The sequence below is a fragment of the Lathyrus oleraceus genome, chromosome 5 (assembly GCF_024323335.1).
Source record: "Lathyrus oleraceus cultivar Zhongwan6 chromosome 5, CAAS_Psat_ZW6_1.0, whole genome shotgun sequence".
NCBI lineage: Eukaryota > Viridiplantae > Streptophyta > Magnoliopsida > Fabales > Fabaceae > Lathyrus > Lathyrus oleraceus.
Genome location: NC_066583.1, coordinates 590,699,840 through 590,710,509, shown reverse-complemented (window position 1 = coordinate 590,710,509; position 10,670 = coordinate 590,699,840).

Below are 10,670 nucleotides of genomic sequence, written 5' to 3'. Positions count from 1 at the left end.
ATATGAAGCCTTCAAAATGGAAGATGATGAAGCTATAGAGGCTATGTTTTCCAGATTTCAAACTCTTATTGCAGGTCTTAAAGTGCTAGACAAAGGATACACAACTGCAGATCATGTTAAGAAGATAGTCAGAAGTCTGCCAAAGAAATGGAGACCTATGGTTACTGCTCTGAAGCTGTCAAAAGATCTGAACAATATCAGCCTTGAAGAACTTGTTAGTTCTCTCAGAAGTCATGAGATAGAACTAGAGGAGGATGAACCTCAGAAAAGGAACAAGTCCGTAGCGCTAAAGTCCAGATCTGAAAGACGGAAACCTGACAGAACCAAAGCTCTCCAGGCAGAAACTGAAGATACTGACGACTCTGAACCTGAAGACTCTGATGATGAAGAAGAGTTGTCCCTACTAACCAGAAGAGTTAAGCAACTCTGGAAAAAGAGGAACAACAACTTCAGAAGACCAAGACCCAGAGGGGATCGATCAGAGTCAACTTCAAAAGGTAAAGCTAACAAAGATATTACCTGTTATGAATGTAAAGAAACAGGTCATTACAGGAATGAATGCCCTAAGCTAAAGAAAGACAACCCTAGAAAAGAAAGCTTCAAGAAAAACACCTTCAGAACAAAGAAAGGATTGTTGGCTACCTGGGATGATAGTGAATCTGGATCATCAGAATCTGACTCTGATGAACAGGCCAACGTAGCACTTATGGCTACCACATCCAGCAGCTCAGATGAAGAATCTGAAGAGGTATTTTCTGAACTTTCTCGATCTGACTTAGAATCATGTTTGTCAAAAACTCTTACCTCTTATCAGAAATTAAAACAAAAGTTTAAAAATATTAAAGGTTGTCTTAAAGCAAAATTTGAAGAGTGTAGTGAACTTGAGATAACAATTCTATCACAAGAAGATACAATTAAATCTTTAATGTTGGAAAGAGATGAAGCAAAAACAAAAAGCTCAGAATTAGAAGAAACGTTATCTCAAGCACCACAAACTTCAAATAAAATTATTTATAAATATGAAGAAGCCTTTCAAGAATTTCTGAAGAATGGGATAGATAGGAGTATTATGGCATCCATGATTTATGGAGTAAGTCAGAACAATAAAAGGGGAATTGGGTATGATCCTAAGGAAGGTAAAACTTCTACAAGTGATCAAATTAAATCTCCTTTTTCATATCACTACACACACACACAAGAACACAAATTTAAAAATGCTAGAAGACCCAAAGTTATAAGAAACTCTGGGAAAACTAATCTAAAAGGACCCAAGAGATTCTGGGTACCGAAAGATAAGATTATCTATGTTGCAGATATCCTATGCAGCAAAGTTCAGACACCAGTCATGGTACCTGGACTCTGGATGCTCGCGACACATGACGGGAAGAAAGTCTATGTTCCAAAGTCTGGAACTTAAAGACGCTGGATTTGTAGGTTTCGGAGGAGATCAGAAAGGAAGGATCAGAGGCTCCGGAACTATTGGTAATGGTACTCTTCCCTCTATATCTGATGTTCTTTATGTAGAAGGATTAATGCATAACTTGTTATCCATAAGTCAATTAAGTGATAACGGTTATGATGTAATCTTCAATCAAAAAACATGTAAAGCCATTAATCAGAACGATGGCTCTGTCCTTTTCACAGGCAAGAGGAAAAACAACATTTACAAAATAAATCTTTCTGATTTAAAAGATCAAAATGTTAAATGTCTAATGTCAGTTCACGAAGAGCAATGGGTATGGCATAGACGCTTGGGACACATTAGCATGAGGAAACTTTCTCAGCTAACTAAACTCGAGTTAGTCAGAGGCCTACCTAAACTGAAGTTTTCTTCAGATGCTCTGTGTGAAGCTTGTCAGAAAGGAAAATTTTCAAAAACATCTTTTAAAAAGAAAAATGTTGTTTCTACCTCTAAGCCTCTGGAACTTCTTCACATTGACTTATTTGGTCCTGTGAAAACAGCATCAGTTAATGGAAAGAAGTATGGACTAGTCATTGTTGATGATTACAGTCGCTGGACATGGGTAAAATTCCTAAAGCACAAGAGTGAGTCTCATTCTGTATTCACCAGTTTCTGTTCCAAAGTGCAAAAAGAATTTGACTCTAAAATTATTAGAGTCAGAAGTGATCATGGTGGAGAATTTGAAAATAAAGATTTTGAAGAATTATTTGATTCTAATGGAATATCCCATGATTTCTCCTGCCCTAGAACTCCACAACAAAATGGAGTTGTAGAGAGGAAGAATAGGACACTCCAAGAGATGGCCAGAACCATGATCAATGAAACTAATGTAGCAAAGCACTTTTGGGCAGAAGCTGTAAATACAGCGTGTTACATTCAGAATAGAATCTCTATAAGACCTATTCTGGAAAAGACTCCCTATGAATTGTGTAAAGGAAGAAAACCAAACATTTCATATTTTCATCCTTTTGGATGCTCTTGTTTTATCTTAAAAACTAAAGAACATCTGAACAAGTTTGATTCCAAAGCACAGAAAGGTATTATGTTAGGATACTCAGAACGCTCTAAAGGCTACAGAGTATACAACACAGAAACCAAAATTGTGGAAGAATCAATTCATGTCAGATTTGATGATAAGCTTGACCCTGAAAAGTCAAAGCTAGTTGAAAAGTTTGCAGATTTGGAAATCACTCTTGTAGAGTCTGATAAAACTCCAGAAGCAACTGTCACTCAGAACTCTGAAGAAATAAAATCTCCAGAAATCCCAAAGAAAGTCAAAAGTCGTATTAATGTATCTGAAGATTTGATTCTGGGAAACAAGAACGAACCTGTCAGAACCAGATCTACCTTCAGAACCTCTGAAGATATTCCTCTGGGACTAGTGTCTCTGATTGAGCCTACGTCTTGTGATGAAGCACTTCAGGATAACGACTGGGTGGCAGCTATGCAAGAAGAATTGGATCAATTCTCAAAGAATGATGTCTGGGATCTCGTTCCTAAACCCAGAGGCACTCACGTCATTGGAACCAGATGGGTTTTCAGAAACAAGCTGAACGAGAAAGGAGAAGTTGTCAGAAACAAAGCTCGACTGGTAGCTCAAGGTTACAGTCAACAAGAAGGTATTGACTATAATGAAACCTTTGCTCCAGTCGCGAGGTTAGAATCTATTCGTCTTCTTGTATCTTTTGCTATCAATCATTCTATTAAATTATATCAAATGGATGTCAAGAGTGCATTCCTTAATGGTTATATTTCAGAAGAAGTGTATGTCAATCAACCTCCAGGCTTTGAAAATTCAAATTTTCCAGAACATGTTTTTAAACTTAAGAAATCCTTATATGGACTTAAACAAGCTCCCAGAGCTTGGTATGAACGTTTAAGTAGTTTTCTTCTGGAACAAAATTTTATCAGAGGGAAAGTTGATTCTACACTCTTCTGTAAAAACCTTAATAATGATCTCATGATATGCCAGATTTATGTTGATGATATTATTTTTGATTCTGCTAATATCTCTGTTTGCCAAGAATTTTCTAAGTTAATGCAGGCAGAATTTGAGATGAGTTTAATGCAAGAACTAAAGTTCTTTCTGGGAATTCAAATTAATCAAACTCCAGAAGTCACGTACGTCCATCAAAGTAAATATATTAAAGACGTTCTGAAGAAGTTTGACATGACTGAATGCAACTCTGCAAAAACTCCCATGCACCCAACTTGCATTCTGGAAAAGGAAGAGGTAAGCAACAAGGTTTGTCAGAAGCTCTATCGAGGTATGATAGGCTCTCTTCTCTATCTGACTGCTACTCGTCCTGATATTCTCTTTAGTGTCTGTCTTTGTGCCAGATTCCAATCAGATCCTAGAGAATCTCATTTAACAGCAGTTAAGAGAATTCTTAAGTATCTGAAAGGAACTCCTAACCTGGGCCTGATGTATGAGAAAACATCAGAGTATAGACTCTCGGGTTATTGTGATGCAGATTATGCAGGAGATAGAATAGAACGAAAAAGCACATCTGGGAATTGCCAGCTTCTGGGAAACAATCTAATCTCCTGGGCTAGCAAAAGACAGTCAACTATTGCTCTATCAACTGCAGAAGCAGAATACATCTCAGTGTCACTGTGCACAACTCAGATGCTCTGGATGAAGCATCAGCTAGAAGATCTACAAATCTTTGAGAGTAACATTCCTATCTTTTGTGATAATACTGCTGCTATTTGTTTAAGTAAGAATCCCATTCTACATTCCAGAGCCAAACACATAGAAATAAAACATCATTTTATCAGAGACTATGTTCAGAAAGGGATAGTAACATTGAAGTTCATTGATACAGAACATCAATGGGCAGATATCTTTACTAAGCCTCTAGCTGAAGATAGATTTCTTTTTATCTTAGAACATTTGAACATTAAAAATTGCCCTGAGTGAAATATGGCTCTGAAAATGTAAAATGTGACTCTGATGTAGACAAATGTACTTCTGCCTCTGACTCTGATACTTCTACCAAGTTAAGAAGATATCTGAGTTAGAAATCTTCAGAAACCAATCCTTTGGTATTCCTGAAGATCAGATACATCAACACGTGGAGCTCTAAGCGTCTAACCCTAGAACTTCTAGACAGCTGTCAAAAGAAATCAAAGGTCAGAACGTTTGAAATCTCCTAGAGCAGTGTGCATACTGTTGGGATTAGACATTCATTAATTAGCTGTAATCATTTTTCCCCCCAAACGTGCTATTTTGATTTTTGTGCTAACGCTGGAATGTGTGTCGTTTTGCATGTGTTTTACTTAGAGTATATAAACACTTTTCTCACATTTCACACTTATCACTCTCACTCACTCTCAAACCCTCTCTAAAACCCTAAAACTCTCTGAAGCATTCTCTGCAAGTTCTTCAATCTTCATCTTCTTCTTCACCATTGACGCTCAACAACAAGAAGTGTTTAACTTTTCACAACAAATGGAATCAAGTTCTACCGCTCAAACCTCAAACACTCAAACTCCAACCGTTACAGGCGTCACCATCACCCCTGTTTACAAAGAACCTCACGTTCTTGACCGAGAACGCCATATCAACCTTTCAACTCCTTTTGAAGGTTTGGATGTGTTGTGCGAATCGCTTGTTGATTTCGAAAACTTGAAGAGGAATGGCGTTGATCTCACTGAAGAGCTTCGTAAACAAGGATGGGAAAACTATTTCCAAAGGCTTTATGGTCCTATTTACCCACTTCTCGTCAAGGAGTTCTGGAGACATGCAGATGCAGATGACAACTTCATCGTCTCATATGTTCTGGGGGTGAAGATTGTTATTACTGAAGGGTCTATTGCCTCCTTGTTGAACATGGAGCGAAGTGGAGGAAAAAGGATTTACAACATTCCTCCTAGGTCAAAGCGCATTACTGATGTTATCAACCCAACAATCTTCAAACCCAACGTTGAAGGAAACCCTTCTAAAAACAAAGAGCTACACCAGAACCTCAGAGTGTGGCTGAAGATTATTCTGGGAACCATTCACCACCGTCCAGCCTCTAACTCTTCTGACTACATCAATGCATACCAGAAATGCATTCTGTACTGCATTCAGAAGGGTGTGAAGATCTCTCTCCCTGTTCTCCTTTTCAGATATCTGAGAGATTCGGTCAGAGAAACCAGAAATAACATGAAGCCCAGATCCTACATTCCTCTGGGAAGATTGCTATCTGATGTCTTCATTGAACATGGACTGGTAGACCATCTGGAAAAGACCAAATTGATGGATGATCTGGCAATAGATGTGGGGAAGCCTCTGAATGCCAGAAACCTCAAGAGTATGGGGATAATCAAGAAAATTCAAGTCAGGCCAACTCTGGATACATCCTAGGATAGTTTGAAAGATCAGAGGAAGATGCCTCATGGCCTTGCCAGATTCTTCAAAAATGAACCCAGAGACGCTGTTGCTATCTATCTTCATCGTCTGCTGGAAGAAGGTGTTGACGTCTCTGATTTCAGCCTCGACGACTGTCTGGACTCTGAAGAAGACTTCGTCAGATACAAGAGAGGTCTGTCTGAAAAGAAGGTAGCATCTCAGGCAAAGAAGGCCAGACTCGGAGAAACTTCTGGAAGCAAATCTTCAGCTCCTCTGAATATCTCTACTGGTAAGTCTGTTCCTCCTGTTACCTCTAATCCTCTGATGGCTTCTTCTAACCCTCTCTCTTCACAACCTATTTATACCACCTCTGATATTTCACCCTCAATCACCAGAACCTCCCAACCTACACCAGTTCTAAATATAGCCCGTACATTCATACCTCCCTCTGAACCTAAACAAACCCACCAAAGCACTTCATCTTCATCATCCTCAGCACCAGAATCACCCCCATATGTTTCCCTCTCATCTGACCCAGAATTTTCTGACCCTGATTCCCCAACCATAGCCACAATTTATGCTCATAGACTTGCTTCACAACAAACACAAACACAATCTGAAGCAACTTCACCTCCACCACAACAAACAACCACCATACCTTCTGAAAACCAACCCTCTGACCATCCCACTTCTGATATCAACCCACCAAACATCTCCGCTGAACCAGAACCAGAATCCGAACCTTTAGATTTAAACCCTCTTTATGCTTCACCTCAAACATCTGACCCTCAACCAGAAGCAGAATCTGAACCCCAACCTGAATCAGAATCTGAACCTCAAACTTTAAATCTCAGCCCTCCAAACTCTCCACCTCATACCTCTGAACCAGAACCTGAACCTGAACTTTCTAAACCTACCCTTAAGGAAGCCATCTTGATGATTGCAGAGGCTTCAGTTCAAAAGGTCGATTCTCTGGTCACTAACTCTGAAATCAGTGATGATCCTAAATCTGTAAGGACTCACTGGAACAGAGTCATTGGCTGGATGACATCTGAGGCCTTTAGACTGAAGAGCATATCTGAACAAGTCAGAAATGGCTACATCAGAAATGCTGAGGCAAGACTCCAGGAGAGACTTGCCAGAGAGGCTTAAGCCAGAAGGTTAGAGGAAGAGAGAATTGCAAGAGAAGCAGAAGAAGCAAGAAGGCTAGAAGAAGAAAGACTTGCTAAGGAAGCTGAAATCCTAAGGGAAAAGGAAGCTGAAGCCAAGGCTCTGGCGGATGCAGAAGCACAAGCTGCTGCAGAAGCTGAAGCACAGCAGGCTCTGACTCTGGGGGAGTCCTCTTCTGTGATCCCTATGGTTCTTCAGACTCTGAAAGAACTCAAGCAAGATCAGAATGAACTCCGGGCCAGAATGGACAAGCAAGATACTGTCAACGACAACATCCAGAACATGCTTGCTATGCTGCTTCAGAGAATGCCTCCGCCTCCGAACCCTTAGGCACTTAGGATTTATTTTTGCTTGCCTGTTGTCTTTGTTTTTGCTCTCTCTCTGAATCTGATGTTTTCTTGTTGCCTTTGTGCTTTTATATGAATTTCAGTTTTTATATGAATTTCAGTTTTTCTCTTTATTTTTTTTTCTATGTCTTTTTGATTCTGACAAAAAGGGGGAGAAGTCATTAATAGCTCTGATGAAAACATTGTTTGATACCTTAAGCATTCTGCAACATATCTTTTTCTTAAAAATAAAATTTATCTAACCTGGACTTAAGAAATTGCAGAAAGTTTCAGAAACCTCTGTACTTAAGAAACTCTGGTAAGAACTTCTGAACTCCCTAGCATTATCTCAGGGGGAGCTTCTGTCTATCTGACCTAATATTATTCATGTTTCATCTGCTAATTAAGGTTGTTTTGTCATCATCAAAAAGGGGGAGATTGTAAGAACAAAAATTGTTCTACAACAGATTCCTTGATTTTGATGATAACAAAGGATGAAACCAAAAATGGCACCCTAACGAAAAGTTTCTAAGTGTGCAGGATTCTAAAGAAAGAAGGAAGAAATCTGATGATGTCATCAGATACAAAACTAGATCAGATACAAATTATCAAATGATCAGAAGCATCTGAAGTGGAGACACGTTCAAGAAAGTCTAACTCTGAGCAAAACAGCAATACATTAGTAGCATCTGAACAAGAATACGCTATAGAAGTTTTGACTCTGAACAACGGTTGTCTAACTCCAGAAATTCTCAGCGCTATCTGAAGAAATCCATCAGAACTCAAAAGAGATTAACATCAGAAGCAAGATTTCAAGATTCTCCAGAAACACAAAATACTCTGAGCATGGAATTGCTAATCATGAAAGAGTAACGTTTAAGTCAAGAAAAGATTTGCAAATGGATTTCCTAATTGAGAAAGAGACGTTAATCTCCAACTTCAATAAAGAAAATACTACTTGTGGTAAGTAGTCATTTCAAGAAGAAAAAGTCATCCTGCAGAAGCTATTTATGTGATGGCGTAACTTCATCTCAATATCCACCAGTTTCAACTACTACCTCACTGATCTATATAAAGGATTGCAAATCAACATTCAGCAACACTACACATACAAAGAAAAATTATACTGAAACATCAACACAAGAAAACCTTCTTGCTCTCTAAATCTTCACGAAGCTTTTGCTTATGACGTGAATCACTTTGTTCATACTATTGTAATATTTGCTTTCTTAGAAGCACTCTAGATTACATAAATCTTTCATTTATTGTTTGTTGATTTCCTCAAGTGACTTAGTGTAGTCTGTAAACTTGAGAGGACTAAGAGATTTTTCTCTTAGACGTTGTTTGTAATCTTTCAAGATTAGTGGATTAAGTCCTTGTTGAAGGCGAAATCACCTTGGCCGGGTGGACTGGAGTAGCTTTGTGTTATAAGCGAACCAGTATAAAATCCTTGTGTGATTTTCATTTTGAAAAGCGCTTATTTTTCCAAACAATTCAAACCCCCCCTTTCTTGTTTTTCTCACCTTCATCCGTAACTGGATAACCATAAAGACAGTTGATGGATACTCCACGAAGCATGCTAAGGGACATGAGTGTCCTAGATGGAATTTGCTAATCCTGCGTAACATGATAAATGTCTATGGGCCCAATATTGAACTGGACAAGGGTGACACGGTCTATACCTTGTGTTCAATATAGACATAAGGGCAAAGGGGTAATTATACACATAATTATTATCACAGGAGGTTTTGTCAGATCACATGACATTTTCGTGACTTGGGTAGCAGTGATGTGTTGCTAGATACCGCTCACTGTTTATTATGTTAAATGCGTGATTTAATATAATTGCCAACGCCGCGAAAACCTATAGGGTCACACACAAAGGACGGATTGATGAGAGATAGAATAATTAAGGAACATCGTAAGGTACGGTGTACTTAAGCAGAATACGAAATATGATAAGGTACCAAATACTTAAGTGATTTTGGCATATTATGAGATATAGGCCAAAATGCACTTAAGTGGGCTTTTTGGATTGAAGCTCACACAAGTGGTTCTATAAATAGAGCTCTTGTGCAGAAGCTTTGTATGGGAATACAACACAACTGAAGAGTTGGAATTTCGTATCTCTCTCTCAGTCAAAAGCCTTCATTCATAACAGCTAGCACTGCGATTGAAGGAATCCGTTCGTGTGGACTGAGTAGAGACGTTGTCATCGTTCAACGTTCATGATCACCCTGTGGATCTGTATCAAAGGTTTTGATCATTATCATAGATCTGCACCAAAGGTTTGAATCGCCACAAGAGGTAACGATTCTATCACGGATCATGCCCATTCGTAAGGATCACTAAATGGAGAAATTTTAAATTCCGATGCGCCTTGGATGGCTATTCTCCAACAGCATCCTGAGTCCGAGTATCATTGGTCTTGGAATCTTTTTTCATCTCTTGTTGTGACCATCAACAATATCTCTTTTTCATGCTTTGTAAACTTTGCACCATTTTTTTGACTCTTTTGTTTTCAGGACAATCACTAGAGTAGTGACCATACTTCTGAAAATTGAAACATTGAATGTGACTTTTGTCAAGTTTTCGACCACCACCTCTTCCTCTACTTGTGACACCACCTTTGTGGTTACGTTGGTATGAAGGTCTCTTTGGATCGACGCATTTCCCTCTTGATGGTTTCCTCTACCAGTAAAATTGTTGTAGTCGCCTCTATCTTTTACTATCGAATCATTTCCCTTTGGTTTTCTTTTTTCTTGTTGATTGTGCATGCAAAGCCACATTACTTTTCAACTTTCTTTCAACTCTTTCAGTCATTCTTTGTTCATGAGATTCAAACGTCGCTTAAAGCTCTTCCTTTTTTAATGTTGAAAAATCTTTCGACTCTTATATGGCTACTACCATGTGGTCGAACTTTGGAGTCAATGACCTCAAGATCTTTGCAACAATTGATCTTGATGTCAATACTTCTCCACATACCTTAATTTGATTCACCAATTTTGTAACCCAAGTGAAAAAATTAGTTATGCTTTCACTTTCTTCCATCTGAAGAAATTCATATATTGTTTTATGCGTTTGTAACCTCACATCTTTCACCTTCTCAACGCCTCCAAATGATTTATCCATAACTTTCCATGCTTCTTTTGTTGATTCAACATCAGTGACCTTTTTGAAATTATCTACATCAACACATTGATGAATCTTAAAGAGAGCTTTATAATCTTTCTTCTTCAATGTGCAGACTTTTCTCCATCTGTTGTGTTGGCTGCATACGGTGTCACCCCCTCCTTCACAAGATCCCAAATATCTTAATAGCAAAAAAAATCTTTATCTACTTGCACCAATGCTCGTAATTCTATATTGATGA